Genomic DNA, 22,179 nt, shown 5'->3' with positions numbered 1-22,179 from the left:
GCCAATTCCTGAACTGTAGATACTGCCAGCATGGTTGATAGATCAGAGATTGTAAAATGCTAAGTAGCCATTTTTACAAAGACTGTCAACTTTTAAAGTCAACAGACCAAAAAGCCATGAATTAAAAAATATATAGGTATATCTGTATGTGAATGTGTGTGTGCATGTGTATGTATGTATGTATGTATATATATGCATGTGTATATATTACACACACATACATATACATATATATACATACATATACACATATATATGTACCATTGGTAGTTACTTTATTTGGTAACACTGGAAAATAGTCTGTTTATTGCCTTTTATTGTAATTATTACTTCATACTCAAGACTTCACAGAGTTCCTTTTTTATAAGCAATCTATAAACTTTCCAAATGAGGAAATGGAGAGCCATATAGGTTAAGTGAGTTTCCCATGCTCACACAGCTAGTAATTGACTTGAGACAGATTTTGAATCCAAGTCTTCCTGTATTCTAGCCACTGATAAGTTATAAATGGTTCATTTGCCATTTGATATTTCTTTTCTGCTTTGAAATATGATGTAACGTAGCAAAATAAATGCTGTGACTAGAGTTAGGAGAGAGCTATACTTAAATTGTCTCTGACATTTCTATCTGTTTGACTTTCAAGCTCCATTTTCCTATCTATGAAAGAAGATATAATACAGGTGTTACCAACCACAGGAGGTTGTGATGATACAATCTTAAAATGCTGTGAAAATATTAACTGCTATATTACTGTTGTTCAGTCATGTCCAGCATTGTATGACCCCATTTGGGGTTTTGTTTGCAAAGATCCTGGGGTAATTTATTATTTCCTTCCCCGGCTTATTTTGCAGATGAGAACACAGAGGGAAACAGGGTTAAGTGACTTGCTCACAGTCACACAGCTGGTAAGTGTCTGAGGCCAGATTTGAACTCAGAAAGATGAGTCTTTCTGACACCAGGTCTGGCACTCTATCGACTGTGCCACCTAGCTGCCCCCCACCAAAGTATAGAAGGTTGGTATTTTATGAGCTGATTTTTTTAGAATATAAAATTATCTTATTCAGGATCATAAAGGATGAATTCTTTTATGATTGATCAAGTGCACAGGAAAGGTTGGTAAGAATTAGCCAATGTTATAAATGAAATTTTATTTGAAAAAATCCAGTGTCAATGTTCGTTCCTCTGTGAGCAACATTCCTTTCCAGAAACATACGTTACTGTATCACTTTCAGATTTTACATCTACATATAGCCATACATGATATTGTTGTCAATGTATTGTGCAGTGTTGTCCTAATTATTCCATAGCTACAGGGAATGAAAACAACCCAATTCTCTAATTAAAGGTCTCTCTATCCAGACAAGAGGTTCTCTGTTCTCCACTCCTCATTTGTTTTGGCTAATGGGAACAACAGGAAGAATATCTCTAATATTAATAGCCTCTGACTTCCACTTCCATGGGTTCAAAGTGCTGGGGTATCATGAAAACAGAGGAATAACAGGAAGGTTGAAAAGAAGGGAAAGGCATTGCTTTGTGCTGATTTCAACAGGAGCTTAATGAATGAAAATAAAAATAGGAAGAACAACTGGAGGACAAGTTGAGGTCCGTACAGGAGGTATCATGATTTTCATAGTGTTGAGAGATCAATTCTCAAGATACTTGAAAGAGGGCATGTGGGAAAAACAATGACAGCACAGTCTTATTTCCTTATTGTAAAACAAAGAAAGGCAAAGGAGGAGATATCAGTAACTACCAAGCTGTATGATTACTATATCATATTAATAAAATATTTATGAGACTATTTGACACCTATATAGTGGACATCTGAGGGCTACACCATGAAAAAGGAAATGGGGGCTTTCATAAATGATGTTCTCTATCTGCAGACCATTTCTTTATTCACAAAATTGACTAATCAAAACAGGCTTATGTCTTTTTCATGTGTTCTCTTAAAAGTTAGTATAAAACATTCCATGGCTAAAAGTGGGCTTGTATTGGAAGTAAACCTTGACAATGTATTTGCATTCTTTTGTATAGATTCAGCGAGCTTTAATGATGGCTAGTAGAACACCCCAACACTCAAAGTTTTCTGCTTATCCAGTGGTAAATTCACATACTGTGTAAGTAAGGGATGTATAAGCATGACTTTTTAGAAATGTCACCAGATTTGTAATCAGAAAAAAATATATAGAAGCAAATATTTGCTCTGCTATTTACTGCCTGTCCAACTTTGAGTAGTATGTTGATTCTCCCTGGACCCCAAAATGATGATAATTTTACCAGGGAATCTTTAAGTTTTTTTCCAATTTGAAACCTTTGATCCTTTAACTAACAAAATTCATATTAGGAATAGGATTTTCTAAGGATTGAAGTTTTTTAAAAAGTCCATATATTCTAAGGGTATACAAAATATATCCTTTGGTTTAGGTCTTTCCATCTAAATAAAGTTATATTAAACAAAATGGACTGAAACTTAATTTTTTTTTGCAGATATAGAACATTGAATAAGGAAGAGTTAAATTATCAAGAAAAATTATTGGACATTATTTTCCTACTCCTATGTTAGTCCATCCTCCACAAGGTCAAATGTTGATATCTTGTTGTGGCATAAATTTAACCCTTGAATCTATAAAGCTATGACAATGGAGCCCAAACTCTGACAGGTTCTACCACAAAGGAAGGTTTCAAGTAGGGCCCTGACAACAGGTTATGTTTAATTTTCAAAGTCTAGACCTGGTAAGGGAAGAAAGGCTCATTAAATGTACTGCCACATGGTGATGAAATATTTGACCATGGCAACCCATGAAAAAAGCAAAAATGGTACTTGGTATTGTTTGGTCCCATTCTATTCTTACAGTCATGATAATAACGTAATGGAAAAAGGGATGGAGAGCATTGAGAATTAAAGATTTTAGACTTTACATATTAACTTAATCATTGTGTTCTAAATGTGAGACCTGGTCTAGTGGTTAACAAGTGGACATACTTTCCAAGGAACTGAATCTTACCAATTTTTGTATACTTCCTATAAATGAAAGTAGAAGATAGTAGAAAGTTGTAACTAAATAGAAGGAGGTCTCATGATTGATCCTGGAAGAGACAAATAAATGAGTAGTCAAAGTTGGTTTCTTCAAACATCAAATGCAATAAAAAAGCACAATATCATACAACACATGATAATCTTGAATTATATTCCCCATGATAAGCATTTGTAAAAAAGACCAACATAAAGATGATTGCAGTCAGATGATGCACCAATATTTGTTGTCGAGGAAAAGGGGGTGTAGAAAAATCTAGGAAAAAACAGCAAAAGATCCTCTAAATGTAAACTAACATTTTCTTTCTGCTCAGTGACTTCAATGCAAGGTGGGCAACGGATTGCAAAAATATACTAATAGTAGAGTATAGACATAGGAAAAGAAAGAGCCCAAAGGATGATAGACTAAATAGAAGCTATTTAGATATATAATGGCACTTTTAATCAAAAAGAATATTGAGAGGCCTTGGACATAGTCATCGTTGAATAATATATCAAAAAATGAAAATCTAATGGACAGCAAATGCTTAGCTACTAGTTTTAGATATTGAATCAGTTCTGTATTTATGGACACATTTCACAGTTTAGAACAACGATTAATACAAAATTAGCAGAAGAAGTAAAAATAAAAATAAAGATATGGCATGCAATTCAGACAACTATGAGTCAATTTATTTTCAGTTGTTCAAGCCAAAAAATGAAAAATGCATGAAAACAAACATTGACACAGATCATCACCATTTATTAAGTTTGTTTAACTAACGTAACTTAAGATCACAGTGAGGGCACCAAAGAGTCTGGAAATCATCTCATTCAGCAAACTCTTGACCACTTAGCCAAATGGCAAGATAAATGCTCCTAACTATGTGGCTAGTTCAGACTGTTATTTTGACTGTAACAACTTTAGATAAACATAGGTAGATTTTATGAACTGTATTATTTTATAAAATAACGACAGTGGATGGCATAGTAAGTTTTCAGAAAACTTGGCCAATGACTCAACTAAGCTATATGACCTTGAGAGATTTATGGATAAAATGAGAAGAATAAAAAATAGATGAAAAATGAGAAAAAGTTATGTAATGACTTCTAAAAATGAACTCTGTTCTCTGTCAGTGAACGTAGAAGCACCATATTGAACATTGCATCACATCTTTCATGAAGATAGAGAGAAGCCACTAAAGAAAATTCAAACTCCTGTTTCTGACATTTATAAACCTTCATAATTTGTCTCTAACATTGTTATAGGTTATTGGGTATTTCTTTTATATGCAGTTTTATATCTTTTATATCTAGTTTACTTGTTACTGATGCGTAGCATTCCCTTCCCCAACTTTCTGCTTTTGTATAGGCATCTTCTCCTCCTACTCCCCATCTCACGCTTCAAATTCACTTCATCCTCACCTTTGCCTATACATTTCCTAGCTTCCTTTAAGGCTCAGTTCAGATGCCAGATCTTACACAATACCAATCCTTATGTCCCCTGTGTTATTGTCTGTCCCTCCTCTATTATTTTGAATTTACTTTTAACATATTTTATATTTTCTTTTATTTGCTTATAAAATATATGAACTTTTTGAGTTAAAAGACTATTTTTTGTCTTGTACCTCAAACACCGAACATGATTTCTAGAAAATTATAGGAACTTAATAAATGCTTATTGAATGAATGAAGATAAAAATAGGAAGAACAACAAAAATAGGAGAACAAGTTGAGGTCCATACAAGAGGCACCATGATTTTCATAGTGTTGAGAGATCCATTCTCACGATATAAGAAAGAGGACATGTGGGAAAAACAGAGAGAGCACAGACTTATTCCCTTATTGTAAAACAAAGAAAGGCAAAGGAGAAGATGTCAATAACTACCAATCTATATGATTACTTTATTATATTAATAAAGTATTTATGAGAATATTTGGCACCCATAGAGTGGACATCTGAGGACTACACCATGAAATAGGAAACAAGAGGGCTTTCGTAAATGATGTTCTATATCAGCAGATCATTTTCTTTATAGTAACAAAATTGACTACTTAAACATTTAGCGAATACAAGTTTGTCCTATGTTTATTGTTTATTGATTATATCAATATATATGTATGTATGTTTACACTCATCTACATGTATATATGTGTACATACTTCAGCAGAGCAAAATATTTCAAGGGCTCTCTTTCTTTTTAAAAATTTATTTCTTTTTAGTTTTCAACATTCATCTCCACAAGATTTTGAGTTCCAAATTTTCTCCCCATCTCACACCTCCCCCCACCCCCAAGATGGCATGCATTCTGAGTACCCCTTCTCCTAATCTGCTCTCCCTTCTATCTTTCCCCCCCTTCTCTTATGCCCTCCCCCTTCTATTTTCCTCTAAGGTAGGATAGATTTCTATACCCCATTTCCTGCATTTCTTATTTCTCAGTTGCATGTGAAAACAATTTTTTTAACATGTGTTTTTAAAACTTTGGGTTCCAAATTTTCTCCTTTCCTCCCTCCCCACCCACCCTCATTGAAAAGGCAAGCAACTTGATACAGGTTATATATGTGTAGTTATGCAAAACACTTCCTTAGTAGTCGTGCTGTGAAAAACTAAGTATATTTCCCTTCATCCTATCCGGCCCCCATTTATTCTATTCTCTCTTTTTACCCTGTCCCTCCTCAGAAGTGTTTGCTTTTGATTACCCCTTCCTCCAATCTGCTCTCCCCTCTATCATCTCCCTGCTCTCTCATCCTCTTCCTCCCCCCATTTTCCTGTAAGGTAAGATAGATTTCCATACCCAATTGAGTGTGTATTTGACTCCTTAAGCCAAATCCTATGAGAATAAGATTCATTCATTCCCTGTCACCTTCCCCCATTTCCTCTCCACTCTAAAAGCCTTTTCTTGCCTATTTTATGTGAGATAATTTACCCCATCCTACCTTTCCCTTTCTCCTTTTTCCAGTATAATCCTCTCTCACCCCTTTATTTTGTTCTCCAGATATCACCCCTTCATCTTCAACTCACCCTGTTCCCTCTATCTATCTATCTATCAATCTGTCTAGCTATCCATCTATCTACATACATATAATTTTTTTCCTTCCAACTACCCTAATACTGACAAAGGTCTCATGAGTTATATATATTATCTTTCCATGCAGGAATGTAAACAGTTCAACCTTAATAAGTCTGCTATGACTTCTCTTTCCTGTTTTCCTCTTCATGTTTCACTTGAGTCTTGTATTTGAAAGTCAAATTTTATATTCAACTCTGGTCTTTTCATCAAGAATGCTTGAAAGCCCTCTATTTTGCCAAATGACCATTTTTTCCCCTGGAGGATTATAGTCATTTTTGCTGGGTAGGTGATTCTTGGTTGTAATCCCATCTCCTTTGCCCTCCAGAATATTATATTCTAGGCCCTCTGGTCCCTTAATGTAGAAGCTGCTAAATCTTGTGCTATCCTGATTGTGTTTCCACAATACTTGAATTGTTTATTTCTGGATGCTTGCAATATTTTCTCCTTGACCTAGGAACTCTGGAATTTGGCTACAATATTCCTAGGAGTTTTCCTTTGGGTATCTTTTTCAAGAGGTGATTGGTGGAGTGTTTCAGTTTCTATTTTGCCCTCTGGTTCTAAAATATCAGGACAGTTTTCCTGGATAATTTCTTGAAAGATGATGTCTAGGTTCTTTTTTTGATCATGACTTTCAGATAGTCCAATAATTTTTAAATTCTCTCTCCTGAATCTATTTTCCAGGTCAGTTGTTCTTCCAATGAGATATTTCACATTGTCTTCTATTTTTTTTTTCATTTTTTTGGTTTTGTTTTACAATGTCTTGATTTCTCATAAAATTATTAGCTTCCATTTGCTCTATTCTATTTTTTATTGAGGGGATTCTTTAAAATATTATTCATTTTGAACTTAAATACAAAAAGACAAAAAAAGAACATTTCCATGTACATAGCACAACATAAAAAGAAGATTCAAAATCAAACTATAAATTTCATCTCATGTTGTTTACTTTTTTTTGAAAACTATGTAATAAATACTATACCTTATTTTCAAGCTACCCCTGCTTTTCTATGCTTCCTTCTAAGTTTTCTTTTGTTCTCTGCTGTTTTCTCCCTCCCTCTCCACTCTGTCCTAGAGAAGGCTACCAAAAGACATAAAAATGTATGTGTGTATAACCATACTATGTATACTTCCATTTATCAGCTCTTTCTCTGGATGTGAATCGCATCTTTGTTCACAGGAATTTTGCAGTTGATTTGAGTTTTTATAATACTCAAAAATGACTTAGTCATGCAAAGTTATTCTTAGAACAGTATTGCTGTTACCATGTACAACATTCTCTTGGGTCTGCTTATTTCACTCTTCATTACTTCATGCAAGTCTTTCCATTTTTTTTTTCTAAAATCAACCTCATCAAGCTCATCATTTCTTACAGCATATATAATGTAACACATATCCTTCCTTCCTTCCCTCTCTCTCTCTCTCTCTCTCTCAGCTGCCACTAAGATTCACAAAGGAGACAGAGGATTTTTCCTCTACCCCCAAACAATTCCTTTTTTAACCATTTGGCTGTAATACTCTCTTAGCTTGATCTTTGCTGGAATCCCAGATTTCAACTAAGTTAATTGTCTTTTATATAGATTGCAAAGTATGAAGAAATCTCTCAGTCAATTCAAGTGTATTTCATGTCATACCTAGGGAAGTATTCATCTGGTGAACAATTGAAATGTGCTCCCACATAATAAATGTATCAGGGTTAAATGGAATGTTGTGATTTGACACTCCTACCCTTATATAAATTAGATACAAAGTAAGTAGAAGGGCATTAGTAGCTGTAATGGATCAGTAAAGACTTTATTTACCTGCTGGAACTTCAGTTGAATTTTAAAGAAAAGAAGGAATTTTTCAAGTGGGACCAAAGGAATGTATTCCAGTCATGGGAAACAGCCTTAATAAAGGCATGAAGATGGACAATAGACTGGTATGTTTGACCAAGAAGTCTCTTTGCTTGGACTATAGAGTCTTTTTTTTTCACATCTTTTTTTTTTTCATGCAAAACACTTACATAGTAGTCATGTTGTGAAAAACTAAGTATATTTTCCTTCATCCTATCCTGCCCCACATTTATTCTATTCTCCCTTTTGACCCTGTCCCTCCTCAGAAGTGTTTGCTTCTGATTATCCCTTTCTTTTACAATGTCTTGATTTCTCATAAAATTATTAGCTTCCATTTGCTCTATTCTATTTTTTATTGAGGGGATTTTTTAAAAAATATTATTCATTTTGAACTTAAATACAAAAAGACAAAAAAGAACATTTCCATGTACATAGCACAACATAAAAAGAAGATTCAAAATAAAACTATACATTTCATCTCATACTGTTTACTTTTTTTGAAAATTATGCAATAAATACTATACCTTATTTTCAATCTGCCCTCCTCTCTATCATGACCTTACTGTCTTGTCCCGTCCCCCCCCTTATTTTCCTGTAGGGTAAGATAGATTCCCATACCCAATTGTGTGTTATTCCCTCCTTAAGTCAAATCCTATGAGAATAAGATTTACTCATTCCCTCTCACCTTCCCCCATTTCCTCTCCACTGTAAAAACCTTTTGTTGTCTGCTTCATGTGAGATAATTTACCCCATTCTACCTCTCCCTTTCTCCTTCTCCCAATATAATCCTCTCTCACCTTTAATTTTATTTTCCAAGTGTCACCCCTTCTTCTTCAACTCACCCTGTGCCCTCTATCTATCTATCTATCTATACATTCATACATATAATTTTCCCTCCCGCTACCTTAATACTGACATGCAGAATGTAAACAGTTCAACCTTAATAAGTCTCTTATGATTTCTCTTTCCTGTTTACCTCTTCATGTTTCACTTGAGTCTTGTATTTGAAAGTCAAATTTTATATTCAGCTCTGGTCTTTTCATCAAGAATGCTTGAAAGTCCCCTATTTCACTGAATGACCATTTTTTCCCCTGCAGGATTACACTCAGCTTTGCTGGGTAGGTGATTCTTGGTTGTCATCCTATCTCCTTTGCCCTCCAGAATATTATATTCCATGCCCTCTGGTCCCTTAATGTAAAAGCTGCTAAATCTTGTGCTATCCTGATTGTGTTTCCACAATACTTGAATTGTTTCTTTCTGGCTGCTTGCAATATTTCCTCCTTGACCTGGGAGCTCTGGAATTTGACTACAAAGTTCCTAGGGGTTTTCCTTTGGGGATCTCCTTCAGGCAGTGATCAGTGGATTTTTTCAATTTCTATTCTGTCCTCTGGTTCTAAAATATCAGGACAGTTTTCCTGGATAATTTCTTGAAAGATGATGTCTAGGCTCTTTTTTTGATCATGACTTTTAGATAGTCCAATAATTTTAAAATTTTCTCTCCTGGATCTATTTTCCAGGTCAGTTGTTTTTCCAATGAGATATTTCACATTCTCTTCTATTTTTTCATTCTTTTGGATTTGTTTTACAGTGTCTTCATTTCTCATAAAGTCACTAGCTTCCAGTTGCTCCATTCTAATTTTTAAGGAAATATTTTCTTCAGTGAGCTTTTGGATTTCCTTTTCCAATTGGCCAATTCTGCTTTTTAAGGCATTCTTCTCCTCATTGGCTTTTTGGACCTCTTTTGCCATTCGGGTTAGGCTATTTTTTAAGGTATTATTTTCTTCAGTATTTTTGGGGGTCTCTTTTAGCAAGCTGTTGACTTGTTTTTCATGATTTTCTTGCATCCCTCTCATTTCTCTTCCCAGTTTTTCCTCTACTTTTCTTACTTGTTTTTCAAAATCCTTTTTGAGCTCATCCATGGCCTGGGACTGAGTCATATTTTTCTTGGAGGCATTGGATGCAGGAGCTTTGACTTTGTTGTCTTCTGGTTATATGTTTTGATCTTCTTAACCAAAGAAAGATTCTATGGGTCTGACTTTTTTGCACCTTTGTTTATTCATGATCCCAGCCAATTACTTGAGTTTTAAACTCTTTGTTAAGGTAGGGGTCTGCTTCTAGTGTGGAGAATGTACTGTCCCAAGCTTTGGGGGTTTTGTGTAGCTGTTTTCAGAGATACTTCTAAGGACCTGTAAAGTTTTTAGTTCTTTCTAGGTGGTATGATAAGTGGTGAGGTGTTTACTCCTTTTCTGGCCTGTGTTCTGGTCTATGAGTGACCACAGGCACTCTATTCTGCCTTGGAACTGTGAAGAGGATTTCCTTTCCACCACCATTACAAGCTCCACCACGCCAGCACTCCTCCTTGCCCCAGGACTGCCACTCAGAACTCTGATCCAGATCCAAACACAGGTAAAGCAAGAGAATCCTGCACCAGCAGAGAGATCCCTGCAATCCCCTCTGATCAGTCACTTGATTCCCCCTCAGTCTGTGGGCTGGAAGCTCTGGAAGCAGACTCCACCCCAGGGCTGAGCTCAGGAACTGGGGCTGGGACCAAGCTTCTCTCTCTCACTGCAGTCACAGACCTTTCCTACTGACCTTCTAAGTTGTCTTTGGCATTTGTGGTTTGAGAAGTCCAGAATCCATCACTGCTGCCTGTGATTCAGCCCTCTGAGCCCTGCTCCAGGTTTACTGAGGCCTGTTTTGCCAGTGTGCTCACGCCTAGCTGTATTCCTCTCCCCCCGACCAGAACAATAGACCTTTCAAATCAATCATCCAGGCTGTCTTGGGCTGGAAATTTGTTTCACTCTATCTTTTTGTGGGTTCTGCTGCTTTAGAATTATTTAGAGCCATTTTTTACAAGTATTTGCAGAGGTTTTGGGGAGAGTTCAAGCAAGTCACTGCTTTCACTCCGCCATTTTGACTCCACCCCTAAAGGCTCTCTTTGGATTCCTAGGTGTATGTTTAAAATACATAAAATTACTTTAGAAAATGTAAAGACTTTGTTTAACAGCCCTCTGAATACTGATATCAAGGCATAAGAAAAGGGATCCATGCTTTTATAAGGTAATTACTGTTGGAGAGAATGAGCAGGGCAAAAGAAGGAACAGAAGAACTAGAGTTACTGAGATTTATTAAATACTCTTGTTTGTAGATGACATTGTACTGATTGCATCAAACCCCAGAATTCTATAAAGATGATTAAATAAAATTTATAATCATTCAAATCAATCCAGTTTAACTATCATCAGCCATGGAAAATTGATGAATTTGAGTAAGAGAGTTTATGGTACTACCTTTGGGAAAATGAACAGTGCTTTTAATGACCTGAAGCTTTCCCCAATTGTAAATAGAAATATTGTTCTTGTAAAGGTGTGTAACTATGAGTTATTGAATATCACAGCTTCTGAAGAATATAAGTTGAGGAGTATTCAAAAGGTAATGGAGAGGCATGTGTTTGGTATGGATAGGCTTCATGATATTACTAACAAAGAATAGCATAAATGAAGTCATGGATTTCTTTAGAAAAAAAATGTATGCATGAAAAAGGAGTGGACCAGTTCTTTCATGAGAGGGACAACCAAAAGTTCAAACTCAATCATAGAGACTTAAAGGAAGTAAGCCAAGATTACCTGGGCGACCACTTGTAGAAGATTTATGATAGGTCTATGTATGTGGCATACTCAATAGGAGGGGGTAGACAGTTACAGTTTGCATTGTTGGAGGGAGTACTCATACTGATCACCAACCAATCAAAGTATCAATGGAAATTAGCATATGGGGGGTTTTAAATTACTATTGATGAATTATGTTATTGAAAAAACAATCTCAAAACAAGCTTTCAACAAGAAAAAATATATTTATAGTCTAAAAGAAGGAAATCATTTTGAGTATGAAAGACACCATGACACAGTGGCATAGTGGGAATTATGGGTGGCCAGTGGAAAGACTGAATGTAGAGTTAGTGGAGCTGAATGCAAATCTCACTTCCGATGATTATTCTCTTTGTGACCTTGGATATATCATTTAACTTTTCTGGACCTGAGTGTCTTCATACATAAGAGGGTGTTGGACTAGTTGGCCTCCAAGGTATCTTCAAACTCCAGAGTTATCATCCCCTTATACTCAATGAACTGAAAGAGAATAAAGAAGATGAAATATTGATTTGATGAATATTGAGAGGTAATAGGTCATATAAACCTGATGCCAAAATATAGGCATAGGAATGGGGACTAGTCCTGAGATTCTGTTGGTATAGGAAACTCTCAGATGGGGAAACTACCTCTACCAGTATAAGTCCCATGACTTCTTACAGTCTCAAAAAATTGTTTAGGACCCTGAGAGGTCAAATTACTTGTATAGAGTCACACATATGTATCAGAGAGAATCTCCTCATCTGGGAGTTTAATTGATGAAATCAAAGGTCCAGCCCCTCTTCAATCTCTAAATAGAAATCCTTTATCTATCTGTCTGTCTGTTGATCATTTATCCTCTACCTTTCCTCTATCAATCATTTGTATACCTTCTATTATCTATATAGCTATCATCTATCTATCATTTATCTATCAATCATTTATCAAATATTTCTAAAAAATTGCTGAGGCCTTTGAATGTAAATTGGACTAGGAATAAATCTTCAAATAATTCCTGTAAAGATCATCCCAGGAAGGGATATTTAATATGCAAATCAATGTTGAATATGGTAAGGCTAGCTTTAAAAATCTGAATCATTAAAAAAGTATTTGGAGTAAATGTTTTTGTTTGTTGTTGTTGTTTTTTTTTTTAATTTTCCTTCAAGCAAGAATTCCAGAACACTATTAGCAATGAGAACACACCGATTTGCTTTGTAGCAGGTTTAAGCTCCCCTCTGGCCTAGGAAGAGAAAAAAAGGAATTCTTCTCTGCACTCAAATACTAGGCCCAGAAAATGAGAGGAATAGGGGCTCTGTTCAGTGTTCCCCAAGATGAGACAAATATGATCCATGTTCAGGAAGCATTGACCTGAAATACATCGAGTTCCTCAGGGCAGCCTGGAATTGGGCAGATGTGAAGCCTCCAGACACATAGGACTGTTCAGTCCCAGAAAAACAGATGAGTTGGCTACCTGGACCCATAGGAATGAGCTTCCACTCTATGGCAAAGATCACATCTGCTGGCAGTTGGGTCCTTGTTTCTTGCCCTTTATCCCCAGCATTGAGTCCTTAGACATCTCTATTAGTTTTGAGGCTTATTCACATCTTCCTTTTCCATACTGTCTACCATACAGTTGGGCCAAAGCAGTGGAAAGATAGCAGTTAACAAGGTCCTATCAGAGGTGTAGTGGCATCTTTACTGGCCCAACCCTCACATCTCTTGTCCACATAGACATCTGTGATATAGTCAGCCAAAGACTTGGCTCTGCAGGTGATTCCTCCCAGCACGTGGCAATGTAATACCTCTTACCTGGAATGCTTTCACTCTTCCACTCTGACTGCTGACCTCCCTTTCTTCACTTAAGTCCCAACTAAAACCCTACCTTCTATAGGAAGCCTTCCCTCTCTTAATTATTCCCCTTTAATCTTGTATATAGCTTGTTTTGTATATATTTGTTTGCATGTTGTATCCCCCTTTAGACTATAAGTTCCTTGAGGGCAGAGACTATCTTTTACCTCTTTTTGTATCCTCAATGTGTGGCACAGTGCCTGGCATATAGTAGACACTTAATAAATGTTTATTGATTGATTTATTGTAAGTTTCACTTCCACTGGCTCATACTGTCTGGGAGGCTACCTACCATGTTGGTGCACATGTATAATGTGCTGGGCCAAACTGCACTGTTTCTGTCAGGGTAGTTGTGAATGACCCAGAGCAGATCAGATGGGGACAGGAGATCAGCAAAAAGCTTTATGTTCTGATTCAGGCTGCAAAGAGGTCTAGATCATTCATAAGCTGGGTGAGCAGTAGCTAAGGTAAAGTATCAAACATTAATTTTGATAAGGATAGCTAATTTGGCTATAGAAACAGTTTGCTGCTCCATCACTTCATGGATTGTTATGCAATCGACCTCTGCCATCTTGTCAAACTCATTAATAGAGTGCATACCCTGATCAGCTAGTACCAGGGCATCTCTTTCTAAGGTCAGTTCCTTGATCATTGTATCCTGAAGCACTCCTACAGTTAGTCCCACACCTAATGACCTCCAGCTTATTGTATATCAGTTTGGAGAGTGGAGCAGAATATCAGTATGAGAGGTGCTGAGACTCAGCCACACAAAGATCCTCTATCAAACAGATATTTCCTCAGATCTTCATACCTTAGGACAACTGGTCACTCCACCAGCAAAAAGAAGGAGCAATACCTTCTTTACCCCCTCAAGGCCACATATTTCAGAGACAATTGAAACTGTGAGCTTTTCGTAGAAATCCTCTTCTGCAGTTTGTTTCAGTGCTTTTGCTCATCTCCCCAAAACCAGTTTTATCATCTTCACTCTTCACAATCTGATGTGCTTCCAAACAAGTTTCTGGCAGCAGGACCTGTCAAAAGTCAGTATTCAACATCGGCAGAAAATGCCAGAGATAGCATTGCCATCTCTGCCATGCTTGGCAGGCTAGGCCAACCATGTGTTCTCTCCTACCAACACTGTGATACTATGAAGGATGTTCCTAATAGGTACCTGTGCCTACTCACTATATTCCTGCATTTTCAATTCCTAGAACTTGATGAATTTTGGAACCATGTAAGTAGAACCATCATCTTGAGCAGTCAACTGGACACCCCTGCCCTGGGCACATAATCAGTGGCATGAAAGTAGGAGACTGGATTGCTTGGCAGGTCTCAGTCCCACACCAATCACAGGTGTATGTAGCAACTACCATCCTGGTTTTGACTTCAGAGACAAAGGTGACAATTCTATGGGCAGCACCAACTTTCCTAGGGAAACAACCCATGTTTCTCAAAGCATCCATGGTTTGCTGCTGCTTGAGCTCTAGAAGTAATGTTGAAATCTACACTTGAGGTCAGAGGGATATTGATTCTAGGTACTAATCATTGCTCCAAGGTCCTGGCTCCAATGCTCCATCATTAGGTAATATTAAATATATACATCTAAGACATCTTCCTTCACTACCTCCTTTTCTTTATACTGTGGTAGCAGCTCCTGTACAGCATCAGTAAAGAGCTAGGTATAGTGCTATTTTTCAGAAATTGAGTCCACCAGCTCAGGGTCCACCTTGTGAACCAGGTTCACATACAGAGCCCTTTGCTCCCTGTGAGCCAAATTTATTATTTGGACCTCATACTTAAGTTGTTTCTTGCCAAACTCATCATCCTGATAAAACTTCTGTAGAAACTTTTTAGCTTTTTCTTTTTTGGCTACATAGTCAATAGGAACCATCCTTACTGGATGGAGGGGAAGGGGTACTGTCCTGAGGGGACCTGCTGGGCTGCAATGTTGGTGATGCCTTGAAAGGAGATGAGGGAGAAGACGTAGAGTGCAAAAAACCCAGGGAGCAAGCCTGGAGTAAATTTCATAGAGAATTAGCACAACAATGGTGCTATGATATTAAATTATCATAAGTCCCAAGAGGGGAGTTATTATAAATGTTTTTCAGGTCCTGCAACACTCTAGAAAGATTGTTAAAATCTGGGATGGTCACAATGGGTGGAGGATAGACTTAAGAAAGGAATTACACATATATGTCACACAGGACTAGAAAATCAATATTTTAAGTGCTTCTTCAGGCTAGTAAAAATCCAGCGGAATTATGATATACAAATCTCTCAAGTGATGAATGGGGGATTGGAGTTAGATTCAAAGAGATACCAGAATGACAGAAATATTGGTAAGGCAATTTTGTTTGGTATAGCAAACAATCATAAGAGAACATCAAAATACCAAAATCTTTGACCTAATTTACAAATGCCCAATGGTTACTTTCATAGACAAATAAAGGATGTAAATGGGCTTGGGGATTAGAGAGATAAATAGATAAAAATGATTTATATGTTTAACATACACCAAAAGAAAGAGGCAAAGGGAGGGAGGTTTAGGAAATGACTGTATTAAAATATTGAAAAAAAGTGAGGCAGAAGAGGAGGAGAACATGAGTCATTCTGAAGTAACACTTCTATCAATAAATTGGAAGGGATGAAGGAAAGGTTTATCCTTAAAATACTACAGAGGCAATTAAACCAATTCAGAAAATAGGATTAGTGTTAGTTAATACTGAGTTCAGTATCTGATTCAAAGTATTCCATTCCACAACTCCTTTTCTTATACTAGGGGACTTCAGTATAAATACTAATGATTCCTTAAATACCCTAACCTATCAGTTCCTCAACCTACTCAACTTCCATGACCTACGTCTCTATTCTACCTCAACTATACAAGTCAGTTCACCATTTTTTTTTCAGTTTCATCCAACTCTTCATGACCCCATTTAGTATTTTCTTGGCAAAAATACTAGAGTGGTTTACCATTTCCTTCTTCAACTCATTTTGTAAATGAGGAAACTGAGGCAAACAGGGTAAACTGACTTGCCCAGAGTCATACAGGTAGTAAAATGTCTGAGGCTAGATTTGAACTCATGAAGATGAGTCTTCCTGATTCTAAGTCCATTTTTCTATCCACTCCACCACCTAGCTACACAAAAGGATGCTGAAACCTTTGATCTTACCACCATCCAGAACTGTTTTATTTCTATAATTAAGAACTCTGAAATTCCACTATCTGATCATACCTTCCTATTATTCCCATTGTGCCTATGCTTTACTTCTAAACCTGTTCATTGTCATCACTCTTATCTCCAATCCCTTCATCAACTACTTTATTAGACTATTCCTACTGCCGTTACTTCAATTTCCTCCCTTCTCAATCTTGAGAGTCAAATTGTTCAACACTGTACTATCCCTTATTTTCAGATCCTTTGCTCTCTTCTCCTATCACTGTTTACTTCTTGGCAAACCACAATCCTTTATTATTCCTAGGGCTTCTTCAACTATTTTTATTCATGTCCTGCTGAGTGGAGCTGTTGAATGTTCTGCAACCAAACTAATTAGATCCACTACAAATTTGTTACTTAATCTCATTTGGGCTATTACTGCAGCAAAGTAATTTATTTTACTGCTTCATAATCAATTATCTCTTTGACTTCCCAAAGTGGGGGTTCAGAAATTTCTCTTCTTTCCTATTGAATCTCATACCATCCCTCTTCCTATCCTTAAAACTGAGGACTTGCCTTCAAATATTACTCAAAAAAATAGAGACCTTTTGTCATGAGTTCTTTTCCACCACTCATACTCCCTTGAAACCATTCCACTTTTCTATTTTTACTCCAGACTTTTATGAAAGTCTTTCCTCTTGCCAAGGTCAACCCTTCTATGTGTACCTTTGATCACATTCCTTTCTATCTTCTTCATTAGATTGCCCCCACAAATCATTCTTTTCATTCTGATCTTCCATCCATCCCTATATATGTGTTCCTTTAGACTACAAACACACTTTCCCATAAATTAAAAGCAATATAAAACAAACAAAAAAACTCCTCCAATCTTCACTAGACCCTACAATCCTCTCATGTTGCCATCCTTTTTCTCAGCTCTTTCTCCTTTAAACTCCTAGAAAAAACTCTCTACATTAGATTCCACTCATTTATTTCACAACCCCAACCTGGTTTCTGACCTTATCGCTTAACAGGAATTACTATCTTCAAACTTCCTAATGTCCTATTAGTCACCAAATCTTGTAAGGTGATTTTTTTTATTTATCAAGTAATTAATTATAAATGATTATTATTAATAGTTGTCTCATTATTCTCATCTTATCTTTGAATTCATAAAGAAATAGTCCTGAGATAAAATACTGTACTATTTTAGTGGTAATAGCTAGCATTTAGTACAGAATAGTATTAGTAATAATTATAGTATTTTCATTACTACTACTGACACTACTACTATTTCTACTCCTGCTTCTATTACTAAAACAACAACAATGTGATGATGATTGATGATGATGGCAATTATTAATAATTGATGTAAAACTGTTCTCTAAGTCAAGATGACCTGAGTTTAAATGCCATCTCTAATATATACTGTGGCTATGACCCTGGTAAGTCACTTAAACTCTCAGTAGCCTCATGCATTCCCTAAGACTTTAAATTTCAACATAGTTGATTCTCTACATTGATTGAGAGATGTTCCTTATGAGACTGTTCCCTGTACCACTGAATTCTTAGTCCAGACAAAATAATAACAGTAATATTGATAATGAGGAAGGCAAGAAAATAACAATTTATATAGTATCTACTATGTGCCAGGCACTAGGCTAAGTGCTTTTTACAAATTTTGTCTCATTTGATCCTCAAAACAACTCTACAATGTAGGTGCTATTATTAATACCATTTTACAATTGAGGAAAAACTCCAACAGAAATTAAGTTACTTGCCCAGGGCCACAGAGCTAGTAAGTGTCTAAGGCCAAATTTGACACCGCCCAGCATTGTATCCACTGTACCACTGGCTGCCCGTAATAATAGCTAATATATTTTGTCTAATTTTATTATCACAACAACCTAATGAGATAAATATTATAGGTATCATTATTCCTATTACAAAAGAGGAAAAAAATCAGAGTGGTTAACTCCTATTTTGGGGACATAACCATTTGAGTGAGTGGTAATGGCATGTGTGGGAAATAAGAAACAGGAGTCAGCATGGTTTAATATGATAAACCTCTACCCATCGGTATTCAAACTGAGTGATGAATTAATTGTACTGTATTTACTACACCATTTCTCTGTATCTACTCCTATCTGTTTTATTTATTATATTTTTTTGCCAACTTAACATGGCAAAACTTTTCACTGCACATCTAAGAGAAGTCTTTTGTTATTCTTAGAAATATTTTAAATAGTCAAAACAGCTTATAGGGAGATTACTGATGAATCATGCATTTAATCAACAGGAGAACAGGAGACGCAAGCTTAGGAAAAACTAAAAAGGATTTAAGTCTTTAACCATATTTGGAAGTACAGCCATTGACTTTGTGCATACACCTCACTCATCTTCACATGTGGGTCTGTTTTGTTTCATTTAAAAAAAAATGGACAGTTTTCCTCAGGCACAAACAGCAGGCAATGTTAGACTGCCATAGACTCAGAGGAAGCTTCCTTCATTAAACCTTCTCTAATCCTCCCTCACTCTTCCCCCCAACACCAATAAAAAACAATCTTTCCTTCCTCAAATTTCTCATGACACATTGTTTGATTCTTTCAATAGCATATATTACATTATTCATTTTCTTATAATTAATTGAATATATGCCTTATTTTCCCTGTTACACTGTAAGCTTCTTGGGATGAAGATTTATGTCTTATTTGTCCTTGTATTCCCAGCAGATGGGTCTGTGCCTCACACATTCATAATAAGGAGATTAAAAACTATTTTGAATCAAATTAACTTTCTTATTCTGGGGACCAGTAATTGCCCAGACCATAGACTACAGTATTACAGATCGCACATTAAAGAATCACAAAGATGGAAAAGATTTTAGGGATTCAATTCAACCCTTTAATTTGGCAGAAGATGAGAGGGGTGTGACTTTCTCAGGTTCATGTGGTGAGTTGATGGCACAGGCAGACTTAAAATACTGGACTGAAAGTCAAATTCTCTATGCAGTGTCTTCCACTGTGTCTTTTTCTTTTTCTTTCTCACTCTGTTCTCCCCCTTCCTTCTCCTCTCTTCCTCTTCTGTCCTCTCCTCTTCTCCTTCCTCATCTCTCTCTTTTTATCTTTACTCTGAAGTCCTCAGAACAGAGGTATTCAACAAAGAATAGGTATTTACTTCAGGGTTTATACTTCTTAGTCTATGTTCATATTACTGCGTTTATATGCTTTGATCTATTTGTTTGCTTGTCTTGGTGGTTAAGGTACTTCGATGTTTACCACCTCTGTAGAGTGTGGTATCACGAAAAGAGCAATAAAAAAATTACATGATAACCTTATTATATATTTAAAAAGAATAGCAAGTTGTACATAACAGATTTGCAGTTTCATGTGCAATCATATACTATGTTATGGAAATGTCTGTTTTACTTCTTAAGTTCAGAGTAAAATAAATAAAAATTTAAAAAAGAGAACAATGAAATTAGAGATCTTAGAGATGATCTAGGTTTAAGTTAGGGCTCTGCCACATATTGGCTTAATCTCTGCTAAAACTTATAATATACATTTACATATAAAAACTACATTTCAATATAAGATTTGCAAAGCACAACTATTATCCAACTTTATTCTCACAACAATTCTTGGGCATAGGTGCTATTATTATCCCCATTTTCCTGATGAGGAAACTGAGGCTTAGGGAGGATAAGTGACTTGTCCAGGGTCACAAAACTAATAAGTGTCTGAGGTTGAATTTGAACTCAGGACTTTCTGGCTCCAAGAATAGCACTCCATCCACTGTATCAGCTTGGCATATACACATACATATGTGCATGTATGTGCATGTGCGCATATATACACACATATAACCACTTGTATGCCTGCCTATATGCCATATATATATACATTCAGATATGCATGCATGTATATATATATACATGTATTTATGTAGATATCATATAATATAAATATTTGAGGCAGGAGAGAAAAGTAACAACTATAAAGATCATGAAAGATTTCATATAAGAGATGGTGCCAGATTTGAGACTTAAAGAAAGATAAAAATTCTAAGAGGTACAAGTGAGAAGGTCATGTATTCTAGGTATATGGGACATCCTGTGCAAAAACCCGGCAATGGGAGGTAGAATCTTGAGTTCAAGACTGAGCAATTATGACAGTTTGGCTGGAATGTAGATAAAGTGTAGGATAGCAACTAAGGTAAATTAAGTCTAGAAAGGCAGGGTGAAGCTAGGGAGTAAAAGACTTCAGGTGTGTATTTCATATGAGAGAAAGAAGCAAACACCAACGTTTCTTGGTCGAGGTAGGACTTGAATATATGCACAACATTCTACGTTTTGGGGAGGAAATACAAGCCAGTAAAAGCGGCAGCTTTCGTTGTGGGAAGTGGGCAGAAACAAAAGCTGACTACTGAAGTTGCAGGCCTGGTGGTCCCTAAAGCACACAATCCTTTTGTCAATTCAGTTGGATTTCTCCCTTGTTTTCTTTGGATGGCTGCACCCCTCACTGGGAAAATTAACTCCTTAGTACTTCCACATCTTACTATCAGACGTGATTTTGCCTCTGGCAACAAGTAGCACAGGGGCCCTCGTTAAGCTCCCAGGTTAAGGGCTAAGGCTAGAGGTTCAATTAGGCTTTAATGATGTCTGCTAATTGAAGTTATTCTTGGAAATTGGTTTCATTTTAATAGACCTACTTTAGAATGAAAACTACAGAGCTCTTGAGTATACTCTTGCCACAGTACCTTTGTACGATATCTGCCAAAACACATTACCTCACAAGTCTCGGCGTACAAGGAGGATATCACTGACCACCAGACAGTAATGAGGCTTAATCAACCTTGGTTAGTAAAGGGTTTATAAACTTACTAAATTTGATGAGGAAGATAAGATCAAATTCTCTCTCTCCCTCTCTCTCTCTCTCTCTCTCTCTCTCTCTCTCTGTTTCTGTGTCTCTGTCTCTTTCTTGGAAATTACTTTGTATATATTTATTTAGGCCTAGGTTATATCCTCCCCCACCCACATTAGAGTGTCCATTTCTAGAGAACAGGACTGTTTTTTTTTATTTATTTCTTTTTTTTATTGTTGTTGTGTTTATGCCCCCAGTGGCTTGCACAAGATTAGCATTGAATAAATATGGGATAGAATGGAATTAACTGAATGTTGAACTGAAAAGCAAGAGTTCTAGGTTACAGTCTTGGCACTAACACTAACTCCTTGGACAAACCATTTCAGTTTTGACACTTAGTTCCTTATCTGAAAAATAAAGAGATCTCTTCAAGTTCTGAAACATGACTAAATGTACTTTGTTGGGTAGGAGAGCCAATAAAGAAAAAGAAGTAGCACCATTGTTATCACAAGCCTTATCAAATGTCTATTTCCATTCCCTTGGGTCAATCTTCTTTAGGTAATAATGGAAAACACAATGAGCTTCTTGCTCTAAAGAGAGAAAATACATTGTTCAGTATTTTAGGATACGAATGGACTTTGATAACTTTGGAAAGTATCTCATGTCTCTATATATGTGCGTGCTTACGATGAGGGTGGGTGGTAAATTAGGGCATTTGATCATCTGCGTACCTTGTCTTACACACTATAAAGATAGAGGGTTGAAG

General features: G+C 36.4%; 1 pseudogene; it reads right to left on the bottom strand.

The window, feature by feature from the left end:
* Positions 1 to 13,647: 13,647 nt before the first annotated feature.
* The window catches only part of LOC114043819, a 149,413-nt pseudogene continuing 140,881 nt past the window's right edge, over positions 13,648 to 22,179 (bottom strand).

Source organism: Vombatus ursinus, unplaced genomic scaffold, assembly GCF_900497805.2.
Source record: "Vombatus ursinus unplaced genomic scaffold, bare-nosed wombat genome assembly UNPS02014770.1, whole genome shotgun sequence".
NCBI lineage: Eukaryota > Metazoa > Chordata > Mammalia > Diprotodontia > Vombatidae > Vombatus > Vombatus ursinus.
This window is presented reverse-complemented; position numbering and strand designations above follow the sequence as displayed.